The 21332-nt window shown below is 40.8% G+C and overlaps 1 protein-coding gene across 1 annotated transcript in view; it reads left to right on the top strand.

The window, feature by feature from the left end:
* Positions 1-3632: 3632 nt before the first annotated feature.
* Positions 3633-21332, top strand: part of LCP1 (lymphocyte cytosolic protein 1) — a 51068-nt gene continuing 33368 nt past the window's right edge. The window contains exon 1 of the mRNA XM_077158264.1: positions 3633-3794. The gene's annotated coding sequence lies outside the window, so the exon portion shown is untranslated. The remainder of the gene's footprint in view (positions 3795-21332) is intronic.

Genomic DNA, 21332 nt, shown 5'->3' on the forward strand with positions numbered 1-21332 from the left:
CCCAGTGTGCCAAGCAGTCTTCTAAATCATCTGCATTTATCAACTTATTTAAGCTTCACAGCCACTTTATAAAATAGACACCCATTCCCCCCATTTTCTGGATGAGGGACTGAGGCCAGCAGAATTAAGGGATTTGCCCACAGTCACACAGAAGTGCACAGTCGAGCTGGGATTGGAACCTAGGCAACTTGCCCATCGTCTTTCCTCTCAGCCACTCCATTGGGGTGTCCCTGCACCTATGCCTGGCTCCCGAGGCCTCTGCTCTTCATGTGCTCTGCATCTTCTCGTGAGTAGAATATGCTTTCTACTAATCTGTGTCCTCAGCAACAGTGGACATTCTGCAATGGCAGGGGCTGACGGTCTTTGTTGCGTCTTTATCCCCTGCCTAAGAAATGTGTGTTTGGGGTGCAGAGGGAGGGGAGACTGGGGGGAAATAGAGTGAAGCAAAGGCGTTTTTTTCCCCCTATATATATAAATTCTGTGAGAGCATGAAAGGGAAGTGAGGGAGAGGGGATTAAAGATGCTAGAGAAAGATGCGATCGTGGATAGATTAAAGTAGCTAAAAAGGAGGAGATAAGATGAAGATTCTATTGGGAAACTTTTGGCCTCGGGAAGAAAGAAGAATACTTTCTCTTTTAGGAATGAAAAAGAGGGAAAGATGAATCTTGGGAGGCTAGCGAGGGGGGTTAGCCAAGGAAGCTCATCCCAGAGGAATTGGATTATTTCAACAAATAAGGGGTGGGAATCGTGGGCAAGGAATGAGTGCAGGGAGGTGGAGTGGGTGGTTGAGGCAAGAAGAGAGAATTTAGAAGAGATTCCTTTTTGGAGTCCGTGAACCCCTTTGATAATACGATGGACCATTTTCCCAGAAAATACACAAAATGATGCCAACAGTTTTTGGGGTTCAGAGTGCCCAGGTTAATAATGCCTGCTCTAAGGTATTAATAAAATTGGATAAAAATATTACTTAGAAGTAATTAGAAGTCAGACAGCTTGAGGTTACAGCGTTCCGGCATCTATGTCTCTGTGACTGTCTTCAGCAACATCAAGTAACACAAGAATAAGAGCTGATCTGTGTTAAGAATGGAGAGTGTGGGCTTCTGAGCACACCCGGAAGGGTGGAGACGGGATGGGGAGAAAGTAAGGAAGGGCGGTAGACCTAGAGAAAGGCAAAGCACAGACCCACAGAGGGTGGTTTTAGGGGTCCACACTGGTGAAACCACCAGGAGGTGTATTGTCTGTAGAGAATTTAAAACAAAAACAAAATGAAAAGTAAGTCTTCTTTATATAAGCTCCAATGCGCAAGCAGTTCTACACACTGACAGTGATAAAATGCTTCTCCCTGAAAGAGTCTGGCTGGTAGAAGACCTGAACAGTTGCCTGCACCTGGGTGGACCTGCTCCGCTGTGAGGCAGATCTAGAGATGATGGTTGAGAGCATGAGGAGGGGCTTGAGATGGGGGTGCCCAGGATGTGGGTGAGGTGGCGGTGGGTGGCTGACGTGCAGTGCAAAGCTGAGTATGTGCGAGGGGAGTGTCAGTGGCACCCATTTCAGTTGCTTTCATCTACTGGGATCTAAATGTTGTCTGGAATCTTCAACTTTTTTTTTTTATTGAACTCAAGCCAACTGCTTGGCAAAACCACTCGTGTCTCACCATCTTCACAGCTCACCTGTGATCGACTTTGCCTCTGTCCAATCCTCTCCACTTTTTGAACCCCTTTCGTAATAGATGGCATTTAGTTAATGGCATGTTTTTCTCTTTTACTAGACTTCATACTCTTGTGGGCAATTTGTCTTATTTGGTTGGTTTTTTTTTTTTTTTTCCCCTGCGTGGGCAGGCACCAGGAATCGAACCCGGGTCTCCAGCATGGCAGGCGAGAACTCTGCCTGCTGAGCCACCATGGCCTGCCCTCTTATTTGGTTTTATAATCTCCACTGCCTACCCACAGGCTCTCAAACACATGTCACTAGTGTATTTTGCTTTTCATTGTAGATTCCACCTATTTCAGGTGTCCAGGCACCCTAAATGCAGAATGCTGCTGCTTTCCTTCCCTGGGATGAATGCAGTTAGAGTCTGCTTCCCCTCTACAGAGTGGACCTTCATTCCATCCTGAAACCACAGGGTTGTGGGACCAGATTCGGGAAATCCAGTCACCTCACGTTTCATCCTCAAGGCCACCAAGACTTCCTAGTAGAGTCAGGCAGGATGGTGTCTGCCCCACCAGGGCACCTTTTGCTGCTTTGTCATGTGATCGGCACTGTCTCAGCAGTGCATGGATATTTCTCAGGTGTCCCAAGAGAATTCAGGCGTTACTCAAAACCCCATCTGTAACTTGTGCATGGGAGTGACTAAGCAATGGAGAAACCGGGGTCCAATTCAGCCCCTCACCCTCCCCTGAGGGAAATCACAAAAACGCAGTGCCTTGCGGGAGGTGAACCAGTTCTGGAACAGACTGCCTCTCCATCATCTCTTTCCATTCCTTAAACCACCTTCCCTTCCAAAGTGGCCCCTGGTGGCTTATAACCAAGAAGTCACCAGACTGCTGGCGAATGGAGAAGATAAAACGGGGGTTGACGTTGGGGGTTGGAAGCAGGAACTTCTAGAGGAGACATCAAAGAAGCCAAAGAAAGATGGTGCAAGCTTCTCTAACCAGTCAGAAGAATGGGGTCCTCGACCCCTAGCCAATGTGAGTGCAGATGGGATGAACCAACTTCTTCAGCTCACCGTCTGGCCTGGTTGCACAGCCACGTGCCGTCATTCCTCAACAGCAGGTTTGCAGTAGGAGCCGCACACAGCGTCCGGGCTCTGAACAGACTGTGCTCGATACTTGGTCAGTATTGCTCAGAGACCTGCACTGGAAAGAGAGAATGCCATACCCACTGTTAGGCTATTTGTGCACGTTTGGCTGTTGCATTTGAAGATTGGAATTTGCCCTTAAGACAAGTCTCTAGGTCTTGTGTGTGGAATATAGCTTTTTGGTTTTTTTTTTCCTCCTGCTCATTTCATAAAACTTGCATTCAAAATATATATATATTTGATCTGTCTGAAGGAATTTGGCTATCCATTTAACTACGGGATCTTCCTGTGTGATCAGTGCTTGAAGAAACGTCTAAATAATTGAAATCGTTAATTGGGTTAAAGAGATCCTTCGCACAGAGATGTTCTATAAATAAAAGAGTGAGTAAATAATATAGTGACCTTCCTTTTCATGTCATACTGTTTTCGTTTGTACCCGTAAGATCTTTGTTAGAAGGAGGGTTATTTTCAGCTGGGGAAGGGCTTTCCCGAGAAAGTCCCATTTGGCTTGCTTCAGGTGTACCGGTCACCTCCTTTTTTCCTGGGCTGTTTAACTAAAAATGAATAACTTGTTTACTTTGTAGTAAGTAGGTAGGCTCTAGAGCTTCACGTTTGCAAATGGAGTTTGCTTTGCTAGCTGAAATCAGGAAGGTTTAAGCCGTGCAGCGCCTGCTAAGAGAAAGCTGGAGGAGAAAGAAAGGCCAGGGGAGAGAAAAATGCTTATAAAGAGGAAGTGGTAAGAGGCTTCTGAATTTCAGTGTGACCTGTTCTGTCAGGTGATTTTTGTGGGGGAGGGGACATGAAGAAAAAAAAAAAAAGTTAAGAAATGTGTCCTTATAAAGACAAAATCTATTTCTTTCCTGGCTGATGATTTGTCATTCTGGTCACTTCCTGCCTTGTGACCACACACCCGGGGTTGACAAAGTTGCTCTCCAGATCAGAAAGAAGGGGGTTTCTGGTCACACGCCAGTTCGACACAGGACCATTTTCCTACAAGGTAAACTTTCTTTATGTTTTTTTTTTACTTCGTTTTAAAGTGCGTGAGATGCGGGTGCGTTCGGTACTCTGAGTCTGTGGGCTGTGAACTTGGCTGCGGGGCAGAGCACCTGTGATCTGTCAAGCCCACAGCAGCTCCATTGCCCAGGACAGCTGCACCCACCACGGTGGGTGCGCGTGGCCCATTGGAGTTGGGTTCTTCTCAAGTCACCCACGGTCATCGCGCCCGAGCGCCCCAAAAGAGCTACGATTTGTCTTTTTTTTTCCTTTTAAACCGAACCATATCCTAATTTATTTCTATTGCTTTGTTTTAGAAAGGCTATTTACTGTGATTTTCATCTACTTTAATGGGTATTCGGGAAAGTACATATTGATCATTTAGCTTGGCCTAATGGGAATAGTTTAATTTTAGCCCTTGTGGTTCTGGTTTTTTTTTTGTTTGTCGTTTTTAATACTTGTTTACAGTACTTTTGTGGGTGTATTAACATCTGGAGTCATGTGTTACAAAGTGTAATATTGGTAAATTGAGTCATTTTGGCTCCGAGGGTTTTGTAATGGGTTTGTTTCATAACCACATGGAATTAGTGGCCTCTTCTCCGTTTATTCTCTGAAAATAGAAGCAATTTGTGCTGCTGAATTGTACTGTTTTGGGACAATCGTTGGAACTATTTGTTAGGCTTCAGAACACATAAATACCCGGTTAAATCCTGCGGAAAGACTTCTGTCTATAATAGAAATTCTTATGAAGTTGGGATGGGATATTTTTCCCGGGAACTTTGATGAAACGTTGAGACTTTGGATCTTGTATGCTTCAACTTGTATTTAACAATACAAGCAATATTAAGAACCATTGACAGATCATAAATCTAAAAGCCATTTGTATTGAAGTGGATTCATGAATCAGTATACATATCAAAACGCAACTTTTCTTCAAGTATTGTACTTTGTTTCTCCAGAATTCCTGCCTCAGAACAACTTTTTGGAAATTAACATTAAGCATGTGAAAGTAGCTTAGCCACACAAGTCTGGATTTGGAATTTACATAAATGTACCATAATTGGTTTCTATTAAATAAAATTGTGTAAAAGAACATCCGTACTGGCAAATTTGAATGAAATGAACCATTACCTGTAAATGTGACTTTCTAGAAGTTGCTAAATGTGACTGTTGCTATTCTTTTGCACATCTCACCTGAATATTTTTTAAACTAGCAGAAATATGGAATGGGGACATGGAGCCCCTGGTAAAAACAGATTAGAAAAATAGTATGTTGTGTCTTATTTTGCAGGAAAAATTGTAATGAGAATAAAATAGATTAGGATGTAAAGGAAGGCCATTGTTTTCAGTGCATTGGAAATGAATAAAAAAGAAGTATGACGATGGTAATTCAAAAAAGGAAAAGGTCTCTGGATTGAAATCTAGTTTGGATTTTTAAAGGATCAACCTGATATATTAAAAAACAAAACAAACCAACAACAAAGAAAATAACCCTTCTTCTTGGCTCTAGCTCACCCCCAGTAAAGTCAGGGGTCTGCTAAATCTTGTGTTTTGAATGAGCTCTGCCGTGGGAGTGCTACTGGATTGTGTTTAGGAAGACCTTTCATTAGGAATCCCAGCAATGCTCTTCTCTCCTAGGGTTTTAGATTTTTGTCTCCTCTGTAAGCTATGCCTTGAAACAATCTGTGATGCTGAAAAAACAATTTTCACTTCATTTATTATTCTGTTTCCAAAGGCTTTGGGGGAAGGAAAAGGCCAACAAGTCGACAAAGGAAAGTTTCATTCTAATGTTAACTCTTTAAAATAAAGATCGCAGAGAGATTCATCATAACACTTAACCATTTATTTGCACTTCTTGTGGGCACCCTGCATGCCTCATCTCATTTGATCCTCTTAACCACCTTTGGAGTAAAGGGCTGGATTTGGATCATTGAAGGGGTTGCCTCCAGGTCACTGAGCAGTCGAGGGGGTGAGTTGGTTGTTGTCCAGTGCCCCAAGCTCCGCACTGCCTGTCTGCAAGCATCTGCCTATGACCAGACCTCCCTTCCATGCCTGCAGGGCTTTCCCAACTGTAGATGATTTCCAGCTCTTATTACTGAAACTGGCTAAAGAGATCTTGGCACTTAACATTTTAAAAAGAGAGAGACAGACAGATAGAGGAGGAGGGAGAGGTAAGAAATCTGTAATAAATTCAGAAGCACTTTTATTATTATAAATGGAGATAGCATTATTGCAAGCTTCATATTAGTATAGAATGTAGAAGCATTTTTTAAATCCATACATAAATCTACTAAAGAATTTTGTGCCTCCATGAACTTGCTGCAGCCTACTTCCCCAACCTTAGTTCTTGTCACTTCCTCCCGCTCTACCCGCACCATCGTCTCACTAACCCCTCCCTATCTACATTCTGGTGCACGAGACCACAAGCCACCAGAAAGTTCCATGTTCTTTCACTCCTCGTGCTTCATTGTTTCTTTGATTGCTTTCTTCTGTTCATTGTAAAAATCCTGGTCATTTTTCAAGGTCCACTTCAAGACATCTGTCTTTTCTTAGGCTCCCTTCCCTCATGAGCTGTGTGTGTGTGTATGTGTGTGTGTGTTTGCTTAATGCTTTGATCTTAGGATATGTACAGCATTAATCATACTATTTTAGAATATGCAGTCTTTTTTATTGGCTGACAGATCTAAATTCCTTCTTCATTTCTCCTGACACACAGTGGCTACTAATGATATTAATTGAATTGAAAATTTGTCACAAATGTTTTTTTCTCAGTTCCTTAGAGAGAAAGGGATGTCTTTTTTAAAAATTCACTTATTGATTTAGTGTGTACCAAGTCCCACAGTGACTGCTCTGAAGGAAAATACAACAAATAACATAATATTTTGCAATTTACCGTGCATCAACTTTTCACAGGCACTACTCATTTTAACCTCAAAGCACTATATGGACTCTGACCTCAAGGCATTTTAGGCAGATTTATAATGATGATAGCAAACAAGCAAAATTATAATCTTATTATTTTTGTCTAAATACAGTCCTTGGCTTAATTTTTCTTATCAAAGCTAAGTACATGACAATGGGATTCTTTGGTGACAACCAAAGAATGAAGAATGAAGAACAGACGTCATCAAGTTTTATTTAGTACCTTTGAATTATTTTCAGAAAATCCTCAAGTTAACTTCTCTTTGTTACCTAAAGAGTTTGGGTTCCTCTGCAAGAGAGATGGCAGCCAAATTTTAAAATCAGATTAGGTAAAATGAAAGGTAGAAATTTGCTTAGAAAATCATGGAGAGTCAAAAATTGGCTTTCTAAAGGGAGATTATAAAGGCATTGGACTTTATGAGTAAGATAACATTTTATAGTAGAGTGACAGTTAGATTAATATATTAATAAATAGCAGTTTTTTTGTTTGCTGATTTCCAGGCATTGAAGTATTTTAAATCCTCCCAGCTCACAGATATCATCAAATGCTAAGATCCTATTCCATCTACATACTGAACATTAAAGAAATGCAAACTAAAATAAGAGCCCACCAAAATATAAAACTGAATGGTATAGGCAGATGTGAAGAGTTTCAGGGTCTCTATTTTGCCAGAGGGCAGTGCACTTCTTAAATCAATCGTGTCATGGTTCGAGTTGTTTTCGTTTTGCAGTTCTAAGTTATCTTCGAGAGGCATCTCCCTACTTCTTCCTACAGCTGCTGTCGCCCCCAGGCTCCCCAGGTGGCATCTTCCTGCTGCCTTCCTTGGTTCCCTTCTGATTCAACTTTCTCCCGCTGTCCACTGCCCCTGTTGTTTGGGTTTGTCAGTTTCAATCGTTACATCAACCTTCCCAGAAATTTCGTAAGCGTCCCATCCTGTAAGATACTGCAAGCAGCCGGGGGGTGGGGAGCAGGAAAAAGCACAACTTTAATCACCCTGACAGTAACCGCTAATACTTCACATGCTGCTTACTCTGAGCTGGGCACTTACTGATGCCTTTCGTAGGTACAACAATTCCCTGAGGTATCCCATCTCCACCTTGGAAGTCCATTTCATTCATTCACATACTTTCTTTCTTTAATTTTCTACAATTGGTCCTGGTTTGCATTAACTGCCAGATTCCAGGGCAGGTTGCCTGGAATAAACAAGCAGTGAACGATGGTGCTCATTTGCACCTAAGCCCTTGAGTTGAACTCAAGTAATCATAATTTCCCCCAAATGAATGCTTCCATATTATAACTGTTGTACTAAACAGACTGTTCACCATTGTCATCATTATCATTGTCATTATCAACATCATCATCAACATAATAAATGTGTCCCTCTGTGCATCTGATAGAGCATTTGGGTTGTGCCACCTTAACTGGCCTCTGCATGGGACATAAACCACCATCTCCAGCCTCAAGAGCTTTCAAAAGTTCTTAGTCTTACAAGATTAGAATCATTTTAGGTATGTGGGACTCTTATTTTCTAGATGGTTGTTACTTACAGGATGTGACTAAATTAAACAATTTAGTGTTGATGCCCAAAAACACATATTTATAATTATACAATAATGACCAAATATAGATGTCCTAAAAACAGTGAAAGGATGAAAGATTGCTTTAATTGTGAGTGAAATAACAGTGGTAAAAAGTGACCCACTTACTGAGTTGAGTTTTGCTCAATTTCAGAACGAGGGCTGTGTCAGTCCCACTTAAAAGTTAGTTACAAGGAGGCTGTTTCTCAAATATGGGCGGTTGTGTTTTCTGGCGGAAGGAAAAGCTAAGATGTTAAATTGAGGAACTAGCAAAGCCACAGTTCTGTGGTTGCAGCATTGATTCTTGTTTTAGTCCAGCGCCAGTTACATGGACTCTCTCTCTCTCTGTCTCTATATTTCTCTCTGTCTCTTTGTCTCTTTCTGACTCCGTCTCTCTCTCTGATTCTGTCTCTCACTGTGTCTCTCTCATACACACACACACACACACACACACACACAAATCCTCTCGACTGGCTGAGCTAAAATAGAAAAGAGATTATGTTCTCCACAGGCTGAGAAGTCAAGACACCAAATTCAGTAGACAAATTAATTATGCATGTGAACAGCAATCTCCCAGATAATTTGTTTTCCTATTTTCTTTGGTTGCACTTTCAAGAGGGAAGTGAATTGCTGTAATAATTACCTTGCATTTAAATAGCATCCACGTTTTGACCTGTCAGTCTGGTAATCTTTACTAGAATTTGTCCACCATGTATCCAAATGTATGAAATAAAGAGACGCGTAGATGTATTTGTATAAAATTTGCATCTTTATGTATGCACTGTTCCTCAGGCAAGATTTAGAATTAGAATCACATCTTTGTTAACCTCAGGTATAGCTGAAATCATCAGCTCACATTGCCTTCACCGGGATTAAGAAAGTACAGTGAAAAATTCCTTAAGGAGAAAACTAGGTATTCTGTGCAAAGTGAGATTAAGAAAAAGAAGAAAACACTTATGCAGTTTTACATCGTTGAACAACCTTTTTTTATCGTATAATTGTGAAATGAATTTTCCTGCCATCCTCAATGCTTCGTAAATGTTTTGAAAGTGTCCCCTTTGGAGAGATTGAATATTTTGGTCACCTTGGAATAATTGTTTTTGGATTGTTCCCTTCTGTCATTGTTTTTTGGGTTGAGACTTCATCAAAATAACCCCTGTTTCTTTCCTGTACCACAGAGAATGACAACTGTGAGGCTTCGGTTATCTGGTCATGATCACACATTCTCTCTCCCCACTCACACCCACCCTGCTACTCATTGCATTGTCAGAGTCTCATTACTTCCTCTCTTAAGTTATAATGTCTATTATTCAAGCTTGGGACTTGCGGTGTCTGCAGTTCCCATCTGTGAAAGAGTCAGATGTGGTATAAAGAAAAAGAGCAAATTGGGAACGGATGAGGATTTATATTCTGTGATTTTATTGACAGTGGTGTGTGAGCAATTCCTTTCATCCTTTAGAAGCCCAATTCCCCTCTCTATAAAATAGGGAGAGTACCAGCTACCTCCTACATCATTCTTGGGTTCTCTTTTCCTATTTGCCCATTTGGTTTGTCTCTGTGCATCATCCAGTCTACTGATAACCAATATATCACTGCTGACTAATTGAGCCCTTACTATTGGCTGGGCATGTGCCAAGCAATTGATACATATTTGCTCCTCTGCTGCCATACAAGAGCTACATAAGTTGATTTTATGACACAAAGTCCCTTTAACAGATGACCCGATTGAGACTCTGAGAGTTTTTATGACTTGTCTAAGGTTCCAGAACCAGAAAGTAGCAAAGGCAAGATTCATGCTGTGGTTTTTGTCCATTTTGTATGGACAGTTTCTTAAAGGTACAAGCCATGTCTGTTTAAACTGCACTATATCTCATTAATTCCTTTCCTATTAAAATCGAAATATTCATTTCTGTAAGTGCATAATAAATGATTATTCTAATACAAAACTTTCCTTCAGAAACAGATCTCAATTCTATTTTTAGTGGGTCTGCTGGTATAACCAACCTCTTTAAAGAATGAACAGATAAGTGCTTGAGGATTTTATGGCACAAAGTCTTAAAAAATAACAATTATGAAATCATTAGATCAAGCGATTAGCCACTTAAATTTTTGACACCCTCCCCCCAAACATTATAGCATTCCCCACTATTAATTGAGGGAAATAAATATTTGCCAACCAAACTGTGACTTTCCACTAAATGCAGATAAGTACAATTCCTCAAGTAAATATGAATTTCCTGCCTCAACTGAGCAGTTGACCCTTCATTGCATTTTTTTGGAGATGAGTTTATCATTAGATAGTCTAAAAGAACAGCCCTAAGGAGGCTGTTGAAAATAAAGCCATGTTATTCCAAATAAATAAAAGCTTCTGTTGTAATTGCTAATATGCAGAGTCTGCTTCATATTGTCCCAGAGTTTTACCAGCTACAGTGGAGAAAAGGCCTGGAAAATGAGAGAGTGGAAGAGAATCATGAAGTACAATCCAGCCTAACAGAATCAGTCCTGACCATTGATGCACCTAAGAGGGAGAAAGCATTGCCCAATGGCCCTCCTTGTAGATACTCAGAGACTTCTTTTTCTTTTCATGAGTCATGATGGATGTTCAGCTTGTTTTCTTGAGATTTCTGTACATTTTCCCAATTGGGCCACACTTCTTCAACTGTTAGAAGGTACTTTCCATTCTCAGTATCTCAGGCAAGGTTAAGGCCCAAACCACTGAAAACAAGATCAGCCAATATCGAGGCTGATGGCATCGGGCTGGTGTCAGGTACCTACTCGGCAGTGCCTGTCGGAGCTACGGCTTGGAAGACCCTGGATGAAATATAGGGCGTAGGGGCCAAAACATGTCAAGATAAGAACATTTGGAGACAAAGCTCACATGCAAAGTCTAGGTTTGCACCCACACAAAGACACAAAACATACACACAATTGAGAGAGGCTTTAGGGTGTGACTTGCCATAGTATTTCATACAATTTATAGAGCAAAGTGGCTTTTGTTCCCTAAGATAACTGTAAAAGTTTTAGTTCTTTCTATTTTCTTTCAGTTTCTCCCTCCCCCATTCCCTCCTGTCCACTCTCTCTCTCATCTTTGTTTGTGTGCTTAGTGTCGCCAGGCACTGTTGTACCTGCTTGAAACATTTTGTTTCACTTAATCCTAACACAACTATATGAAGTGGACACTGTGGATGCGTAAATATCCCCTTTTGCAGATGAAGAAACTGAGGTTCAGAAAATGTAAGTAACGTGTACACTATACACCACCACAAGTAGTTGAGTGAGGAAATCTAGCATTTTTTCACCGTGCTTGGTTGTTTCCTAGTTCATTCTCTCTTTTTATTTTTTTTAACATAATGAGCATCATTTCATAAAAGACATGTTCATTAGTGTTCAGATAAGGTGTGTGGGATGCTTGACATGCCTTTACGCTTTAATGGGCAATTGACTTGTGTTTTTCCCATACTTTGGCTAGACATAATTATGACGCCCTACTTTTCTTATTTGTACAGGTCACTGACTCACTTTGGGACCATTTTTCTTCCCTAGACTGGGTGCTCCTCAAGAGCAAATATTATTTGCTATTCAACTTTCTGTCTCCAGTACCTAGAATGTAGTAGCACTGTGTTAAATGTGAGTGGATGAAAGCAGTGTGGAGGCTGCTGCTTGAGAAAATGTCATTCTCCATAGGAGGTGGGGGAGGCACAGCCAAGAGAGGGCAATTCTGGGGCTCTTCTTGATTCTTTCCTCGAGATGTTAAGGAACTAAAGAAAAAAACATCTCTTTAGAACTCCTCAAAAACAAACAAACAAACAAACAAACAAAAAAACCAAACAGCCCAGGATAAAGGAAAGCCCCAGTCCTAAGTAAATTCTTACAATAGTGCCTTTATCTCTTATCAGAACAAGGTCAGAGGTGAATAGCTCTGAAGGAGAGTAGAAAACCTTGAGATATGGGAATCCAATGGCCAAAGTTCCCTTACTAAGCTGGCCAAGGCTACGTCTTACCTTTGTGTTCCCAGCATCAAGCACCAAACTTGGCTTCTTTGAGAGAATTTGTGACCAAGAGACCAGCTCTGCAAGAAATACTAAAGGGAGCACTAGAGACAGATATGAAAAGACAGAAGAGAGAGGTGTGGAGAAGAGTGTAGAAAGAAGGAAAATTAGATATGATTTATAAAATACAGAAGGCAAAATGGTAGAGGAAAGTATTACCCAAACAGTAATAACACTAAATGTTAATGGACTGAATTCCCCAATCAAAAGACATAGACTGGCAGAATGGATTAAAAAACAGGATCCTTCTATATGCTGTCTACAGGAAACACGTCTTAGACCCAAAGATAAACATAGGTTGAAAGTGAAAGGTTGGGAAAAGATATTTCATGCAAATAACAACCAGAAAAGAGCAGGAGTAGCTATACTAATATCCAACAAATTAGACTTCAAATGTAAAACAGTTAAAAGAGACAAACTTGGTTTCTTGTAAGTATTCAGCAGATGTTTACTGAACAAAGAAATACATAAATCAATAAATTCACTTGATGGCAAACATTTAGAATTACCTACAGATGCATTTCCCAATCCAAATAAGTGATTTACAAACTACGTTTAGGTAAAACTAGCAACCTATTTCTAATTTTTTCCAGTGTAGTCCTTGGTTAGCTGAGTTCATCTGCCTGAGAGGCTTTACTCTCGTTTTAGTCGCTGCTCCGTCCCCACAGTCCCTTCATTCCCAATTTCAACAGGACTCAACTCCGAATCAGCACACTTTGTGCTTGGAAGAGAGTGTCATTGTCAGGCATCACAGCCAGCTCAGGGTTTGCAGAAACAAGGAGAAAAAGCCCAGCCCCGCCTCTGCTACCTTGGATGGAAACCCTCCCTACTGCTGGCAGGGTGGAGCCAGGAAGCATCTGCAGGTGCTAGTTCCCGCATGGCCTGGGGTCCCTTGCTGCTTTTCAGTCCCCAGTCAACTCACTAAAGTAGTTTTTTTTACAGAGTGGTTTTGTGTAAACTGGAGGTGTTCACTTGCTTTGTCCTAGGTGTTTGTACCTTTCAGCTGCAGGGATGTTAAAAGTATATGCACAGTTGTATAGTTATTCTTTTTTCGTTTATGGTGGATTGGAGTGGCTGGAGGGAAGTATCTGAAACTGTCGAGCCTTGATTCTTGAAGATGATTGTATAATGATACAACTTTTACAATGTGACTGTGTGATTGCGAAAACCTTGTGTCTGATGCTCCAGGGTATGGGCAGATGAGTGGAAAACTGTGGATAAAGATTAAGTAAATAATAAGGGGGATAAGAGGTAAAATAAATTGGGTAGATTGAAATACTGGTGGTCAATGAGAGGGAGGAGGAAGGGGTATGGGATGCATGAATTTTTTTTCTTTTTCTTGAGTGATGCAAACGTTCTATAGGTGATTGTGGTGACAAGTGCACAGCTATGTGATGATGTTGTGAGCCATTGATGGTTCACCATGTACAGACTGCATGTGTGTGAAGATGTGTTGATAAAAATATATTTTTTAAAAAAGTATATGCATGGGAATATCATTGTCAAACTCTTTGAAGAAGGTGAGATTAGATTTTTCAAACCCCAGATACCGTTAGTTAATGGATATCTTTGTTCATTTATACAGCTCATTTACTGAGTGCCCGCTATGTGCTAAACACTGAGCTGAGGCTGTGACATCAGACATATTTTGTTGTAAGCTCCTACTCTGCTGGAAAAGATGGATATGGAATCAGGGAACCCATGCAGAGGGATGAGCCAGAGCTCAAGGCAGTACAACTGGAAGAAGAAAATGTCTGAAATCAAACTGATATTTTAAATGCAAGTCTTAGAATGTCATTTTTATTTTATTTTTTTAAATATCAAAAAAAAACCCACCAAATAAGTGCAAACATTCCTATTTTGATCATTCCGTTTTACATATATAGTCAGTAATTCACAATATCATCACATAGTTGCATATTCATCATCATGATCATTTCTTAGAACATTTGCAGCTATCTTAGGATGTCATTTTAGTATTTCTCTTTTAAGCATTTCACCCCAGAGTGAGCTGCCTCAACTCAGTCTGCTTTTCCATTGCTTTGGAAAAGCAGAGGGTTCTGAGGAAACTAAACATCAGCATATGGGTGATTGCATGGGTTTTTCTCCTACCTTGGTCACTGGAACCGAGAAGGGGCTTGTGTATCTTGATTGACACATTTGGCTTCCAACCTAGACCTAGGCGGTGCCTTCCCAGGACCTAGATTTAGTCCTTTGTGTACAGGGAACGGACTCGTAATTACATTGATAACATGTTTGGAATCATGGGGAACTTTTACGTTGAGCAGGTCTCACTTGAAAGGCAGAGCTCCATCTTAGGTTTTAAAATATATCCTAGAGGAAAGAGGAAAACTAAAGAGGCCTGGGTTCTAGTACCTCTATGCCCCGCCTGAACTCTGAGATGCTAGCTGTCTTCTTTCATTTGGGCGTCATTTTACTCATCTGTGACAGGGAGGAAAGTGGACAGATAAGTGCTTCTCCAGGGTCCATCCACTTCTCCATTCCGTGACTCTGTGGGTCTTAGCTTCACCATTTGGGGAACTTGGCATAGACCCAGAAGAGAGCAAAGAAAACTGCTAAAGCTATGGAAAATAGGCCCTAAAAAAAAAAAATCAGGTTAAAAGAATAAAAATGACCCGGTGGCAGTCATCCCAGCACATGAGGGAATTTTTATGAATTGAGCAGTTTCTTCAATTCCCACTGAGAATAGCACCAGAGAGAGGGAGCTTTAATCGTATGAGAAACGATTTAGGTTACCGGCTAGGGATAAGAGACACCAGCGTGGTTGTAGGGTTTCCTTATTTGGAGATTTTAAAGAAAACAGTAGATGGCTCTCTTTCTGGGACAGTTAGCACACAGCCTTGCCTAGATACCAGGTGTGACCTGGAGCCGTGGGTCTCAAGCTGCATTGGTGCACCCCAGAAAACATATCCCAGGAGCAGCTGGGTAGTGGGTCTCTCAAACCGGTGGGTTGGTGAGAAGAATGCTCCTGGACAGAACTTCCCATGCTGCTCAGGTAAGAGCTCCAACCGACCCCAGCTCTGGACTGGGAGAGGTCCACTTCCTCACTGGGCCCATTTCTGTGGAGGCCCAGCCTTAGCCGCTGAGGATGCTTGCACCTGTTTCTCAGCCCATCTGAAATACTCTTTGACCTGATTCTAATTTGTACAATATGGAACAGAATTTTAGAGGTTTTCACATGGAAAGCCTTCCCACTGTTAGTTTATAGATGTGGAAACTGAGGCCCAGGGAGGCAAAACAAAGCCTGAAGTTACACAGACGGGGGTAGCCCTTTCTTCTGCAACCTGCCAGTTATTGGAGCTATGGTTTCTTTGGAGATGTTCAAACACTGGAATTGTTGAACAGCTTTATCACATGGGCTGATATGAGTGTTATTAATTTTTGATAAGCATCTGTGCTAATTTTTTTACTCTTATCTGGTCTTTTTTTTTCCCCTTGCCACACTGTGTTTAACCTTCACGCTTGTTCATTTCTGGTCTTCAGAACTTTTTCATTCTGTTTCACAATAAGTTGGCTATAAACTGTGCTTCCCTTTAGGGACTTGACATTTAACTGTGAGTTTCTGAAGCCCCTGACATAGAATTCCCCATTCCTGCAGCCTCGTCACCAGAGCAGTGAATGAGTGAATGCCTTTTGATATCGAAATGAGAGTGGATGCTCGGAGAGCCCATCATAATAATGGTCCTGTTTTTTGAAAAGATCTGTTTGGGATAGCCTGAGCTCTTTGTCAGTGAAAAATCTGGAGCTCAAAGGACTTGTGGTAGAATGTGAAATGAAGGGTGGCTGTGGGTTCCCAGGAAGCAAGGACCGGGAATATCACTGTCTGCACGGGAAGCAGAGTGAGGCTAGAGCGCCAGAAAAAGCTTCTCATTCCCAACCTGGTCTCCCCTTTGCTTGCCAGAGGTTTGCTCAGTGCCATCTTCTCCATGGGTTCCAGCAACTTGGCAGGAAACAGAGGCGTCAGGGGTGTGGGGGAGGGGCGGCAAAGGGAAGAGGGAGGACTCAGTTGGGAGCTGTGTGCAGTGCAAGTCCAAAAGCCCCTCCACAAGTGATCAAACGGCAGCGGCTCCTACAGCAGCATCTCATTCGTTCGTCAGGTTTAGCGTTGTGGGGGTACTGCTGGCTTCCCAAGGGCCTAAGTAAGTGCTTGCCTGGAGAGACAACTAATGGGCAGCGAGGGGGATGTGACCAGGCGCCTCTCTACCTTCCCTGGGGCATGGACATGGACACTGCAGAGATAAGAGTTCTGTACTCTGGAGCAGCCTTTGGTAGAGGGACGGTATCTGCCGGGAGAGAAGAGACCATCTGCAGGGGATTTGACTCGACAGAAAGATTCACAGGAGTCCCTTGAAAGTGGCCTTCTGTACTAGAAGCTGTTGATAATTGTTTGGTTTCTTAAAAAACAAAGTCATTTAAAAAATATGTTTACAGATTCATCCTTTGTGTAAAGTAAGGTCTATCTGTATAGAAATGCGATCCCAGGAATATGTAGTGAATTACTCAGAGTCAGAGCCCCTACAGTGGTCTGCTTTGGGAAATGAAGAGGAGAGGATTAAGTGAAAGCAAAGTTCTTTCCTTCTCTGAAATAACTTAGTCTTGGTGGCTTTTGGACAGGCAATGTATGGATGCCTCATTCTGCTTCAGTGCTCTGTGTATTTTATGTTTTGTGTCTTTAGTCCCCCCTTGTCTGATTGCAGTATGGTCTTGTGCGAGAGTGCATGTCGTTTTGCATTATTTGTGGCTTGGGAAGGTGGTCAGGAGTTGACACGGTTTCCCCTCCAGACACATACTGAAATTGAGGTGGAGCCGTAGGAATTTGGGTTCTGAGTCTCCGGTTTGACTTTATCCACGAGTCAAGTTGCAGGAAAAGTAGGGCACCCTCAAAAGAGTCCCTTGGGGATGCAATGCCAGGTCACAGCCGCCTCCCCAATCCTGGCAGGTTATGTAACTGGGCGTCAGTTTATTGATGCAAAATGCTGACCGGCCCTGCAGCACTCCTGCCTTTCAGACACGGTTCGAGCTCGTGCACAGCTCTCCCGACAACCTGCCTCCCCCACTTTCTGCTGTTCTCTCTGTGGGTGCCAGCACCAACACGTTCAGCCTACTTTTCATGATCAGTTATGAAACTTCTCAGGGAAAATTCTAGTTATGTTTTCACATTGACTTTAGAGAACATATTTCCTTCTTAAAGTTCTACAGCCCTCGTGTGTTATAGTAAACTACAAATATAGTTTCTATATTCAAACTTCAGGGAGCCCCAATCAGGTACTTTTGCTATAAGAATTCAATCTCAGAAATTCCCTTTCATTGCTGAGCTGGGGAATTCCAGGTTCCTTTAAGCAGAAGCCCACAAACTCAGTGACATGGGCATGAACAGCCTTATAAAGTCATCTTGTAATTTTTTAAAAATGAACAGCCGGTACTTCCTTTGTAGATCAATCAATCTTGGCATTCTATAACTATTGGGTTAATAAATTTGTGTGCTCACAGAAAAACTGGCAGCCAGACATGACTTAGATCAATGATTTGAGATCTGTCCTTTTAGATTTATGATTTGGGGGGCAGTGATTCAGAAACTGGATTCCAAAATTCACCACTGATTTGCAAGAAATCTTAAAATGGTTCCTGGCAGGGCGTAATTACAGAGGCAGTAAAGCAGAGCCAGAGAAAGCACTCATTCACGCCAAGGGAGACAGACATCTTCCTGAACCACTTCCTCTTTCAGACTCCAAATTTCTACAGCACCTCTCATTACTGCAGTGGAGTTTCTAGCGTGTGCTGCCAGTATGGTGTCATTTGTGTGCAAACTGAAACTAGCCTTATTAACTTACTTACTGACCTTATCATAATCCATACCTTTAAATATGCATACATTAAAATGGGTGCATTTCTGTCAGACGAACACATTAATAAACAATGTACAGTACCTAATAACTGATTCTGATTCCAGCATTGTCCTTCTTAGGTCTGATCTGCATGTTTTTACATTAATTGTCTTCTTTTCTTGGTTCTGTGCCTTTGCAACTGCTGCCATTTGCACAGTCAGTTTAGTTAAAGGTTCTCCTCTCAGCGATGAACCTAAGTCTTTTTAGTCATAACTCCACCCTTTCCCTGTTTTGCCCGTCAGTAACTACTGTTTACAGAACTCTAGCCTGGCATTGCCTTGAGAACTGGTCCATGGACAAAGACGTGCATCTCTCTGGACCTTTGGTTTCCTTATCTCAGGGAGTTGTAATAAATTATTTCTAAGGCTCCTTCTGACTCTGGAAATTATGTTGTTTCCAGAATTTCATGCTCACTCTGATAATAAAAGTGACTCACCCCAGATGTCTACTCGGGTTTGTCTCTCCCAACTACAACAGATAGTATCAGGGCAACTTAAACTATTGACTGCTCTCTCTTAAATTCATCTCTGAAACTAACTTGATCCACTGCTGTCTTCCTTTAGCTGTTGTATCTCTGAAGTGTTTGGGATTTTTTAAATGTGAAGACTTTTCCACTCTTTGACGTCCTCTTATTGATTCTTCCTACTTAGCAATCCCAGAAAAATGTTGTTATCTAAGATGATCAAAGTTTTTTTGTCTTGACCTGTCTGACATGGGTTTTTACCCCCATCCTCGGTCTTTCACTAGAATGGGTCATGCCATTTTTTGGTGCCAAACTCTATTTGCTATTTTTCCACTGTATCATCTTTAAATTCTTGAGATTTTCTTTGTTACTCAAACCTGTAATTCTTTCATTTCTTCCTTGGCTTTCCTCTTGATACTTGAAAAGCAATCTTGTTTCCTGTGTTTACTTGGATTTCTTACCAGTCTCTTACAGGGCTCTAAAATCTGATGCTCTAAAGCCAGGTTTAGATTCAGAGGCCCCTCTTCCTCTTCCTTACCTCTAGCAATTTTCCCCTGGACTTTCATGCTTTCAGGGAAACTAAGTCAATACAGACCTGGCTTGTGGTAGGGATTCATAAAACGTTTGTTAAATGAATTAATTTCTTTCATAAGCCCATGGATTTCCATGAGCCAAGGTGAATTAGCATACCTACAAACAAAAAAAGGGGATCAGGCTCTAAAGCATTGGTTCTTTTTTATTGTAATTATGCCTTGCTGTTTTTATATCGTTTCTGGTAGTATTTGCATTTATCATAGGGGACTTATGCTTCTCACAATAACATCATGGAATCTTAAAATTGGATTGAGATATTAGAGATGTGGTCATGTTTGGGGGCTTATTTTAAAATACCAAGAAAGGAAACTACGTCTGATCAAAGTTGTAGAGAGGATATCAATGAGAATATATTTTGACAAGAAGTATACAAGGATTAGTTCTTTCAAAGCAATGCAAAACATATGCCATTATCAGAATTGAGTTGATATTGTTCTAATTCTGTACTCAATGTGATGAATCTAAAGTAAGTTAGGCAGGATAGTGTGCATGCGCATTTGAATTAAAATTTCAATTAAGTTTTTTTTTTTAAAAAAAAGACCAACCAGATATGGTGCTTTTACCATCAGACCTTGCTAAAATATGATGGGGGAGAACTTTCTATTAATGCATATATTGGATATTGATAAAGGCTCTAAGGGAGAGCAAAGTCAAATTAGCCACAAGAATTTAGTGCAGTGTACAAGGTTACTTAATCGTTTTCTTAAACAGAAGCTCAATATATGAACACATGAAAGCGAAAGCTTCCTTAACTAGAATGTATAGACAGCAAGGAACTCTCTGTATTGTTGAGTTTTAATCTCCCATGGAGCTATGCATGTTCTTGTCACTTAATGAATAATGGCTGAATGAATACATTAATTCCTTATAGAAATGTCAAAGAAGTCTTTGAACTTGAGTGGATAGCATGGGAGAGAAGAAACTTGAGAATAGGAGATAGAAATGGTTTATGTCTTGGCTGTTCCTTTACTAACCTAGCTGTGTAGTAGGTTTCTTGACTTCTCTAACCTTCTGTTTCCTGCTCAATAAGATGGGGACATATATATGATCAGCCTTACATTAAGGAACATTATAAGAAACACAAAACATGTGTTTATTATATCCCACAAGCATCCTTTTTCTTGAGTCTTGGTGAAGATAATTGCTGTTAGATCTCAACCTTGCTCTGAGGAAGTCTGTTATTTTGTCTCATTTAGAGCAAATTGTATATCTGATGTTTCCCTTTTTGCATTAACTTCTAGAGAATATGAAGCTAGATTTCAACCCATTTTAGCAAAATGTGCAGGAAATTAAACCTGAATTTTAAGTATCAAAGTTAAACCTGAACTTTAAGTATCAAAGTTAAACCGGAATTTTAAGTATCAAAGTTAAACCTGAATTTTAAGTATCAAAGTTCCCACCTACCATCATCTTACTTGGCCTGTGCTTCCTTCTCCTTCTCCCCAAATACATCATCTAATGGGTTTAACTCTTAGGATTGTGTATGTATCTTTCTAACCCAGCTCCAACTGCTTTTGGGGCAAGGCATGGTGAAAGAAAATAAAAAGAAGGAAAAACAAAAAAAGAAAGGCAAGAAGAGACACGATGAAAGCCAGAAAAGTCAGATATCCATAGTTGTGTCTTGGTATTATTGTGATGTGCAAATGAGATGGTATTTGCTAAAATTAAACCCTCTACACTTTTCACCATCCCTTACAGAACCCAATGGGTCCATACATTTTTAGGTATATAAGGCAAATAATAAAACAAAAAATCTATTGATAAAAATGTATTTTTAAAGGAATTGAAATATTTATATATAAATATGTGTGTATACATGTATATATGTATGTATATATACACAATTTTCAAATCATTCTCACTAAAGTTTCCACAGGGAACTGACATATTGAGAATAAGGGAAGGATTTGGGTTCTTCAGCCAGAGGCTCTCAGGGTTGGTTGCTTCTATTTGTTCACCCTTATTTACACATACGATTTCTATTGCTTTGTGTAAAACATTTGAAACCACTGATAATCTGTAAGTGGCAG

This window comes from Tamandua tetradactyla, chromosome 4 (assembly GCF_023851605.1).
Source record: "Tamandua tetradactyla isolate mTamTet1 chromosome 4, mTamTet1.pri, whole genome shotgun sequence".
NCBI lineage: Eukaryota > Metazoa > Chordata > Mammalia > Pilosa > Myrmecophagidae > Tamandua > Tamandua tetradactyla.